At 42.4% G+C, this 10,934-nt stretch overlaps 1 non-coding gene across 1 annotated transcript; it reads left to right on the forward strand.

Annotated features, from left to right (window-relative positions):
- The first annotated feature begins 3,571 nt into the window (after window positions 1-3,571).
- On the forward strand, window positions 3,572-3,781 carry LOC116881659. Its single transcript, XR_004385463.1, has one exon. It is a non-coding gene; the product is annotated as a small nucleolar RNA U3 (small nucleolar RNA).
- Window positions 3,782-10,934: the final 7,153 nt, after the last annotated feature.

Consider the following 10,934-nt stretch of genomic DNA (forward strand, 5'->3'; position numbering starts at 1 on the left):
TGAAACCATATGATAACTGACTCTCTCTGCTTGACTTATTTCACTCAGCATAATCTCTTCCAGTCCCATCCATGTTGCTACAAAAGTTGGGTATTCATCCTTTCTGATGGAGGCATAATACTCCATAGTGTATATGGACCACATCTTCCTTATCCATTCGTCCGTTGAAGGGCATCTTGGTTCTTTCCACAGTTTGGCGACCGTGGCCATTGCTGCTATAAACATTGGGGTACAGATGGCCCTTCTTTTCACTACATCTGAATCTTTGGGGTAAATACCCAGTTATGCAATGGCAGGGTCATAGGGAAGCTCTATTTTTAATTTCTTGAGGAATCTCCACACTGTTCTCCAAAGTGGCTGTACCAACTTGCATTCCCACCAACAGTCTAAGAGGGTTCCCCTTTCTCCACATCCCCTCCAACACATGTTGTTTCCTGTCTTGCTAATTTTGGTCATTCTAACTGGTGTAAGGTGGTATCTCAATGTGGTTTTCATTTGAATCTGCCTGATGGCTAGTGATGATGAACATTTTTTCATGTGTCTGATAGCCATTTGTATGTCTTCATTGGAGAAGGGTCTGTTCATATCTTCTGCCCATTTTTTGATATGATTGTCTGTTTTGTGTGTGTTGAGTTTCAGGAATTCATTATAGATCCTGGATATCAACCTTTTGTCTGTACTGTCATTTGCAAATATCTTCTCCCATTCCGTGGGTTGCCTCTTTGTTTTGTTCACTGTTTCCTTTGCTGTGCAGAGGCTTTTGATCTTGATGAAGTCCCAAAAATTCATTTTCGCTTTTGTTTCCTTTGCCTTTGGAGACATAGCAAGATTCCATTTTTAGTAGCCATATATATATATATATATATATATATATATATATATATATATAATCTCACAGCTTCTTTATCCCTTCATCTGTCGATGGACATCTGGGCTCTTTCCATAGTTTACCTGTTTTGGAAGTTGCATCTATAACCATTGGTGTGCAAGTATCCCTTTGGATCACTACATTTGCATCTTTCAGGGAAACACCCAGGAGTGCAATTGCTGGGTCATTCGGTAGCCCTATTTTCAGCTTTTGTTCCATACTGTTTTCCAGAGTGGTGGCACCAGCTTGCATTCCCATTAACAGTGTAAGAGGGTTCCCCTTTCTCCACATCCTTGCCAACACCTGTCATTTCCTGACTTGTTAATTTTAACCTTTAATGCTGGTGCGAGATGGTATCTCATTGAGGATTTGCTTTGTATTTTCCTGATGCCGAGTGATGTTGAGCATCTTTTCATGTGTCCGTTGGCCATCTGGATGTCTTCTTTACAGAAATGTCTGTTCGTATCTCCTGCCCATTTCTTGATTAGATTATTTGTTCTTTGGGTGTTCAGTTTGGTAAGTTCTTTATGGCTTTTGGATACTAGCCCTTTATCTGATAAGACATTTGCAAGTATCTTCTCTCATTCTGTCAGTTTTCTTTGGATTTTGTTGGAACTTTCTGGTTCCTTATTAGGTGGTATGATTATCTGTAAAACTGGAAGTTTCCAATAATAGAAATATGACAGAGAGGATTCATTTTTGTAAGTCAAGAAACCAAGACAATCAGTCCCAGCAAAGAGCAAAAACAGGTAAATTTCACTTCCTTTCAAAGAAACGTTGAATGAGAAATTCGGGCTCTGACAGTTTTCAAGGTGGACTGTCAGGTGCCTGAGTCATACGTCTCCAAAGGTTTGTGTCTCTGCAGTCAACTGGAGGAAGTTAAAACGGGGTCAGATGGGCCAAGTCTCCTTCCATTTGAGAGTCCTCCACCTTTTCTCCTCTGTCAAAGAGACTGGGTTGAAGATATCCTCGTTCTGCTATTCCTACTTTGCTGTTTTAGATTAAAGTTATACGACTCAGTGTTTCCTACTCATAAATTGATCGTTATGTCAGAACAGCCTGGGAGAGTTAGTACAAGTGCAACCTCTTAGATCTGGTTTTTGATTCAGCAGGCTTATGTGGGCTCTGAAATCTACTTATGAAAGTCAGGGGTTTAGCCAGTTTGGAAACTCCCTGAGATCAGGGATGTCTCTTACAGTTCTTGAGATTGATGATTTCATATATATTAGGACTTTTCTTCTTCACAATCAACTTGTTAATGGAAGCTTCCCTTTTTCCTGGTTGGCAGATGAAGAAACTAAGTCCCAGTTCCCCTGAGACTGGCCCAAGGACCCCTTGCTATGTGGGCTGGAGCCAGGTCTCAGGAAAAGTCCCCTTCTACACCAAACCCCATGCCCACATTTTCCAATTCACTCTTATAGCTTTCCGTGTGGGTGTTTCTTTTACCTAGACCTGATTTCTGCCCCAAACCTCTGGGATTAAATTTTTTCATTTGAAAAATTTCTTCACAACACGCTAAGAGCATCATGTTGTAAACACTGGCTGTTTATGTGAGACACCATGCTTAATAAAAATACTTTTGGGCACCTGGGTGGCTCAGTTGGTTGGGCATCTGCCTTCGGCTGGGGTCATGATCCCAGGATCCTGGGATTGAGTCACATATCGGGATCCCTGCTCAGCAGGAAGCCTGCTTCTCCCTCCGCCTGCCTCTCTCCCTGCCTGTGCTTGCGCGCGCTCTCTCTCTCTCTATCTCTTTCTCTGACAAACAAATAAATAAAATCTTTAAAAAATTTGCTTTCACATCTCCAATTAATATCGATATATAGTGCAAAGTGGGTTTTAATATTAACTTATTTTTAAGTAGATGTTCATTCATTCCAGTTACTTTCAGGGTAAGTCTTTCGTTATTCGGGTGAAGTGTACCTGTGACCTTATTTTAAAAATCAAATAATTGATGGGTGTCTGGGTGGCTCAATAGGTGGAGCAAGCGACATTTGATCTCAGAGTTGTGGGTTTGAGCCCCATGTTGGATGTAGAGATTACTTTGGAGGGCACATATTGCATGGAGCACTGGGTTGCATGGAGCACAATGAATTCTGTTATGCTGAAAAGAAATAAAAAAATTGAAAAAAAGTTAAAAATTGTTTACATGTATGGGGAAATTTTTTACTCAATACTCTCTCATGTTCATATAATTACATTGTGTTTACTTACACCATAATGTAGTGCTTTAATTATCGCAGCTTTATGGTGAACTTTGAAGTTTAGAACGTTTCTCCAGTTTAAGTCTTCAAGATCGTCTTGCTATTCTAAGTACCTTGATTTCCATATACATTTTAGAATTAGCTTGTAAATTTGCCCCCAAAGTGTCTTCTCCCATGTGAGTCAGAATAAAATTGATTTGGCATTCCAACAATGTGGAGTCTTCTAATCTATGAATGGGATAGATGTTGTTCTATTTATTTAGATTGCCTCTAATTTATCCCAGCAATAGTTTCCAGAGGTCTTTGTTATATGTGTTCTTATGCATTTAATGATGTTCGGCATGAATCTCTGTTCTCTTCATTGAATTTCATTTCCTTTTTTAAAAAATGTCATTTTCTTAATGCTCACTGGTATGGAGAAATAGAATAGATTATTCCATGAGTGTTATGGAGGTATAATTTAGCTACAGTAGACAGCATCACTTTAAAGTGTACAATTAAGACTATACTTTCAGGAATCATTTCTATAGCTACTTACTAGAGAAGCTCCTCTGAACGTGTACAGTACCCAAAACCATGAGGAGGAGGCCCAGTGTTCTCTCCAGAGCATGAAACTGGCTTTAGGTGTTGTTTCCACAACTGCCAACTGCCATCAGTGACTGTTCTTCTCTCCTGGAGGAGTAAGAGGGAGAGATGCGGTCTGAGTGCTTTCCCAACAAAATAAAAATTAAGATAAATGGTACAATGAAATGCATTTTCACAGATGTACCTTTCATTTTCCTTGCTAAGTAGTATTCCCCTATATGGATATAGTCTGTCGGTACATTCACCTACTGATGGGCATCTATGTAGTTTCCAGGGTGTAGCCATTGTGAAGAAAGCTGTGATGAATATTCATGTGCAGGGTGTGGTGTGGACATATTGTCTGAACACCTAGGAGAGGAATGCCTGTTCACATGACTGGTAAATGTTTACCTGTGGCTCGGCTTTTCTCAGGAGTTAGACCATTTATCATTCCTAAAAGTGTAAGAAATGTCCAGTTCCTTTACATCCTCACCACATGTGTTTTCAGTCTTTATAATTTTAGTCACAGGGATGGAGGTGTAACGGTAATTCAATGCAGTATTAATTGATCTTCTGGATGCCTGAGCATGCTGTCCAAAACTGACCTCTGTGCTGCCAAGCCAAAATATAAGATGAAGACAGAGTTTACAATAATATGGAATGATAGCTTTCCAGGGCAAAGGAAGCTACAGCAGGCTAAGGTCCTCAAAAAGTGGAAGCCCCCTGCCCCCGGAGGAAGGGGTGGGGAGGGCACTTATGTGGAAATACAGGATCTAGCCAGCTTCCAGAGAAGTTGTGTGCCTATTTCTGGCCTCCCCCATCATGTTTTAGAGTGGACCAAGTTCCTAAAACAGAAGGCTAAGAAGGAAGGAGGGGAGATTTGCAGAAGAGAAGAAAAGGTCACTTGGTTTAAAATTGAGCCTCCTGTAGACATTAGTGAAGCCATTTTAATTTTTGTTCAACTCTGTTCTTTAAGTGGTTTCAGGTGGACCATCTCACAAGTGCTTCTGGCCACTTAGATATCTTCTTTTGTGACGTATTTCTTCTTCAATCTTTTCACCAATTCTCCTATTGCATTGTCTTATCAGACACAAAAAAAAAACATGTCAGAACATGACACTGAAAACTACAGATCATTACTTTGAGAAGTTAAAGACCTCAATACACAGAAAGATAAAATCTATTGTGGATCGGAAGACTCATTATGATTTAGATGTCAATTCTTCCCGCAATGATCAACAGATCTCGCACAATGCCAATCAACATTCCAGCAGATACTTTAGTAAGTAAGCATTTATAAGCTGATCCAAACACGTATATGGAAACGCAAATGATCTTGAAGTATCCAAACAATGTTAAAAAGATGAAGTGGCAGACTTACACTGCCTATTCCAGAATTACTATAGAAATATGTTAATGCAAATTAAAAGTGATTTGTTCTATTAATCTTCAGTTGTAAGAGTTTCTGCACATGGTCAGTGCAGCTTGGCAGTTGCCTTCCTCCATTTTTACTTCAGTTACTTGATCTAAAATCTGGCCACTATTCACATATTTTTAAGACTTTAATTATATATTTGTCAGAGAGAGATACAGTGAAAGAGGGAACACAAGCAGGGGGAGTGGGCCAGGGAGAAGCAGGATCCCCACTGAGCAGGGATCCCAATGTGGGGCTCCATCCAAACACCCTGGGATCAAGTCCTGAACCGAAGGTAGCGGCTCAATGACTGAGCCACCCGGGCACCCATATTTACATTATTTTTATATGGAGAGAGAATACTGAAGTCTGGAAAGCATTTAAGTTCTCAAAGAGAAAGGCAGAACATCACTGATCATTATGGCAAGGATGCCCCATTAGACTTTGTGAACTTGCCTCAATTTCTCCAGCTGGCCAAGTCAGAGAGGGGAGCTACTGATACCAGCAGTTTCCTCTGGAGACCTTGGAAGTATTGACTGCTTTGGGCTAATGTGGAACCCAGGTGTTTGCAGTGCCCCGAGAAGCTGAAATCTGGTTGCAGTCTAGGGTCCCAGGGCCAAGTTGGTCAAAAACACCATGAGACCAGGACAACCACTGATGTCATCCCCAGGCAGCACTGGCCACTTCCTCCCAGGAACTCACCACACCCACACTTCTCATGACTTCTGGTTACTAGACTGAAAGCCCTGTGAGACTGAGGAGAATGTTGTATTTACCTCTGTATTCATGGCTCCAAGGACCAAGCCAAGCACTGAGGAAGCTCTCAGAGACATTCCTTCCCTGATCCAATAGAAGTGGTCAAAAATTTCCAATCACAACTGCAGTCCTGGCCCAAATGTCCTGCAGGAATGCTCTCTGCTTTCTCCCAGGAGGCAACAAATCCCCTTCCTTAAAGAGGAGCCTCACAACACGCTTGATGTCCCATGACATGCCCTTTTGGCGAGCTCTGATGAAGAAGGGACTGTCCTCTTGGATTCTTCTCAATGGCTCACACTGTCATTAGGATTCGATGTACTTGGCCTAGCCCCCACACCCTTTTGCTGAGCAGGGAGCCCCCCTGCCCCTCCCCTTCACCATGGGACTTAATCCCTGGGACCTGGGATTATGACATGAACTGAAGGCAGACTCTCAAGGGACTGAGATACCCACATGCTATGAGATTTTGTTTCCATTCTCCCACTCACTGCATGACCTCTTCAGTGAAATCTTATTGATGTCAGAATTCCCAGTTCTTAACACGGGCTAAGGAAAATGAAACACTGAACATATAGACAAGTTACATTGTGCATAAAGCCCTTTACAAGCATAAATTCAGAAGAATATTATTGCTGTCACTGTCTCAGAGGCAAGAGTCCCCTACTGTGGTGGTTTCTGACCTTACAACAATACTCTGCAGTAAGAATGGACCTCTCCAACTCTTATCCAAACATCACTGATCCCCCTAAGCCCACACTTACTTGGAAGACATCCACCATAAGGGCAGCTCCAAGGTTGAATCTAGGGGTCTGGGGCACAGCCTCGTGGTCACATCCTCCTCCTCTGGGAACTGGTGCTTGCCCGAAGTACAAATGAATCCCAATCCCTCCTCTGAGGCTCCATGGCAGGGGCCCAGGTTCACTGCGGACTACATTACTCTCCTAGTCCTCCCCGCTCAGCTCAGGCTGCTCCCTGAAGAGTTCGATGCTTCTGTATGCATTCCTTGTTTTACCCTAATTTTTCTGGACTCAAGTTGTGTTTATTCTTCCCTCCTCTGGAAACCACCTGCTCCACCTTTGCCTTGTTCTTCTTTGTGTTACTCTCATCTTCCAAACTTGCTGATATCCTGTCTTCCATCTCCTCTCTCCATTCTCTGTTTTCAGTGTGGACTCAGCTCAGCCTCCTGTGGGAGACACACAGAGAAGGGACCAAGTCAGGTCTCAGCTGCAGTCCCTGTTACAGGGCTGTGTAACAGGCACCTCAGTCCCTCATGCACTCACAGAAACTGAGCAGGAAGGGACTTTGGAGAATTTGAATATCAACTGTATCTTACACATGAGGAAACTGAGGCCCACAGGGATTAGGAGAATTTCCCCCACCAGCTGATAGCAGCAGAGCCCCCACACAGGCCTTGGCTGCAAACTTCCCTGTCCAGGCTCCTAGCACACCCTCCAGAAACCCACTGCTGAATATCAGGGGATACTGGTCTATCAATATTCCCACTGTTAAAACAAAAATGTCTGGTAGGACTTTTCCCTGGAATATGCTTTTGTCACAATTCTACACTCCTACAGTTTATACTCAGTTGGTTTACAATCCTGGGTGAACTACAGTAAGTACACCCTCAAGATGGGAGAGCAGGAAGGCCTCGAGTTGGCAACAGCACGGGGGTTAGGAGTGTCTCTTCTTTTCCTGTCTCACAGATTATGGGTCATAGCTAAAGTGGTCTCCAACTGAGGTTGTTTCCAATCATCTAAGGAACTAACAAAGTTCTTCCTGGAACTGTCATTCCCATCTGCCCCCACTGGGGCACTGAAACCGCCATGTAAATATCATGAAGCCATAGGTTATTGTAGGACCCAGGCTAGAAAGGAGAGCACATGCTCTGCACCTGCTGTTCTTGATCTGATAGCCCTGGAGTTGGGAAACCACAAAAGCACTGTGTACCACCTATGGGCCTCTGGCTCATATCAACCTTCCTCCTCTATCAATTTCACACCTAGAACAACCCATGCAGGGAAAGGTCCTTTTGAGCCATTATGAAATGAGAAATTGAGACACCGGAATTTCAAGACAATTAGTCAAAGTCACACTTTCCCAGTCAGGTTTGCAGCTACAGCTGCAAGATCAGAGCTCTCTCTTTTGTTCTTCTGTGTTAGAGATTTCTAGTGAGAATGAACAATACCAGCCTCTGATGCCCTCAACTGACACTCCCAGCCTGACTGTATATTCTCATGTTTGAAATAAATAATCATGCATGCAGAATATCAACCTCAGACAAGACTGCTTTGAGACCTTGATAAAATGAGACAAAACAAGGCCACCTGACAATATTGTTCAGAACAGATGAAAACAAGGTCAAAGTGCAACCTACAACCCAAACATTATCCTCTCTTCATAAGGAAATGACTATTACTTCTTTACTATAATCATAGAATTGCCAGTGCTAATAGTGTTCAGTAGAGAACAAACCTGCTTCTTTCCATGCTCCCCCACATCACCTACCGAAGTCCAAATCCTAGAAAAGGTCCTTACTGAGTGAGACCTTGGAGTGTGTTCTTTCTGTCCGCAAGGAGTAAAAAAGCCAGCGTGGTTTATGAGAAATGTGTTCCTGGAAATTTGACATAAAGGAATGAATACCAGCTTTCCAGCAATTAATAGAAGTCAAAACCCAGCACCAGAAATAAAGCTGATATTGTCTATGAGATGTCCAGGCTCTGGAACTCCAGAACTTGTTTTAATCCTTAAACAGGAAAAAAAAAAAAAAAAAAAAAAGGACTCTCTCTACAAAATCCCTTTAGTAACTAACATGAACCTTGGTGTTCAGGCAGATTTTCCCACCTCTTGTTTAAACAGAGACTGCTCTCAATCTTAGGGTTGAGAGTTTGAGCCACACATTGGGTACAGAGAGTACTTAAAAAATAAAATCTTAACAAAATGTTTAAAAATATGGAGCAGCTTGGTGGCTGAGCTGGCTAAGTCTCCAACTCTTGGTTTCACTCAGGTCATGATCTCAGGGTCCCCACAGGGCCCACTGAAGGGACCTTTTCAGATTCCCTCCCTTTCCCTCACCCTTGGCCTATTCCCACTGCTTGCAGGCTTGCATTGGGGCTCGGTCTCACTCACTGTCTCAAGTAAATAAATAATTTTAAAAATTAAAAAAGAATAAAAACAAAATAGCCCCTGAGGATGAGTTAGGAAAGACGCTAGCTAAGAGAGAATGTGCAGCACAGTGTGGCTTAATAAGGCCTGGGATCAGTTACCACCTGGTATTCCCAGCTGGGCTGGAAGCTTCAACCCTTCCATTAACAGAGGAGTGAGCTCTCTGATGATGCAACCAGAGGCAGGCGCTCGTCCTCTCTGGGGTCTCTAGCCAGAAGCTGCCACTCTGGACTCTCCCTCCTTGTCTAAGTGCATCAGCTCAGCAGACACTGAGCTCAAAAATCATGTCAGAGAAACAACAGCGATGTGACATCATAGAATGGGAATCTTGCATGGGTGACAAGATGACAGGCTTTAGAAGGAAATGCTACTTTTGTCTCAGGGATCAGTCAGTATCAAGAAGTCACCACCCCACCCTATTGAACTGTATGCTGCTCCCATTGCATTCCTCTGGAATCTGGGCCAAAGGCTGAGCTCCCAGTGTTCATGCCTCCTGTGGCCACCAAGGTATCCAGGACTTGGCCAGCTCTGTGGGGTCTCCTTTCAGGCCCCTCCCTCCCTCCCTCTTCCCACAACCCTGTGGGATGCTGGTCCCCACGCCTTCCCCCTGCTGAGCGGGACACTTGCATCACATCTCTTGTCCCCCTACAAACCCTCTTCCTCACACCTGGACTTACCATGCACACCTTCTGGGGTCTGTCTTTCTTCTCCGTTTGTTCTCCTACAATTTTGGCTCTGATTTCCCACATATACCCTTCGCATTATTCAATGAGTCTTTTGGCTGTTGTTCTTATTCCTACTACTACAGGTTTCATTTTCAAGAGCTAGTTTTCTTGGAGGTGATCCCAGTGAGGCCTCAGAAGCCACAGGAGGCCTAAACCCCCAGGGGTGTCAACATCACTTCCTGCCTAGTTGCAACCGGGCATTGGCCAGGAGGGTGGGATGGGTGGGGCAAGCTGTGGGCCTGGAGGGCGTACAGAAGGGAGAGGGTAACATTCAATGGCCCCCACTAATGGGCATGTCTGGGTTGCTTTTTTTTTTTTAAACTATAAGTATTACTTTTATTATTATTTATTTTTAGTTGTGGCAAAATTCACGTAACATATCTACCATTGCAACCATTTTCCCCAGATTTTTTAAAGTATAATGAGCACATAAAATTACATATATTTAAAGTGTACAACCTGATGAATTAATGTACATATTCATTATAAAATGATTACTGCAATCAAATTAATGAACACATCACCTCATAATCACCTGAAATTTTTTTGGTAAGCAAGCTTAAGATCTATTCCCATATTCCTATGCCCAAGTTTCAAGGGCACTATACAGTATTACAACTACATTCAACATGCTGTACATTAGTTCCTCATAACTTATTCATATTATAACTGAATGTTCTTACCCTTTGACCAATATCTCCCCATATGCCCCACCTCCCAGCCACTGGTAACCAACATCCTACTATTTGTTTCTGTGAGTTTATTTCTTTATTTTTTAAAAGTCCATGTATAGATGATCGCACACAGTATTTGTCTTTCTCCTTCTGGCTTTTTTCACTTAATATAATGTCCTCCAGTTTCATCCATGTTGACACAAATAGCAGAATTTCCTTATTTTCCATGACCAAAAAAATTCATGTTTTCTTTATCATTAAAATATAATGGATATGCAATATTATATTAGTTTCAGGTGTACAACACAGTGATTTGACAATTATATACACTACTCAGTATTACACAATAAGTGTAATCACCATCTGTCACTATACCCTGTTATTGCAATATCATTGATTATATTCTTTATGCTAGACTTTTCATGTCCATGACCCAAATTTTCTTCACCCATGCAACATTTAGGTTTTTCAATGTCTTTGCTACTCTGAACAATGCTGAAATGAACATAGAGTGCAGATATCTGAGATCCTGTTTTAATTTCCTTTGGATATACGCCCCAAAGTGGG

The sequence above is a fragment of the Lontra canadensis genome, unplaced genomic scaffold, assembly GCF_010015895.1.
Source record: "Lontra canadensis isolate GAN:19392208 unplaced genomic scaffold, GSC_riverotter_1.0 scaffold75, whole genome shotgun sequence".
Lineage (NCBI taxonomy): Eukaryota > Metazoa > Chordata > Mammalia > Carnivora > Mustelidae > Lontra > Lontra canadensis.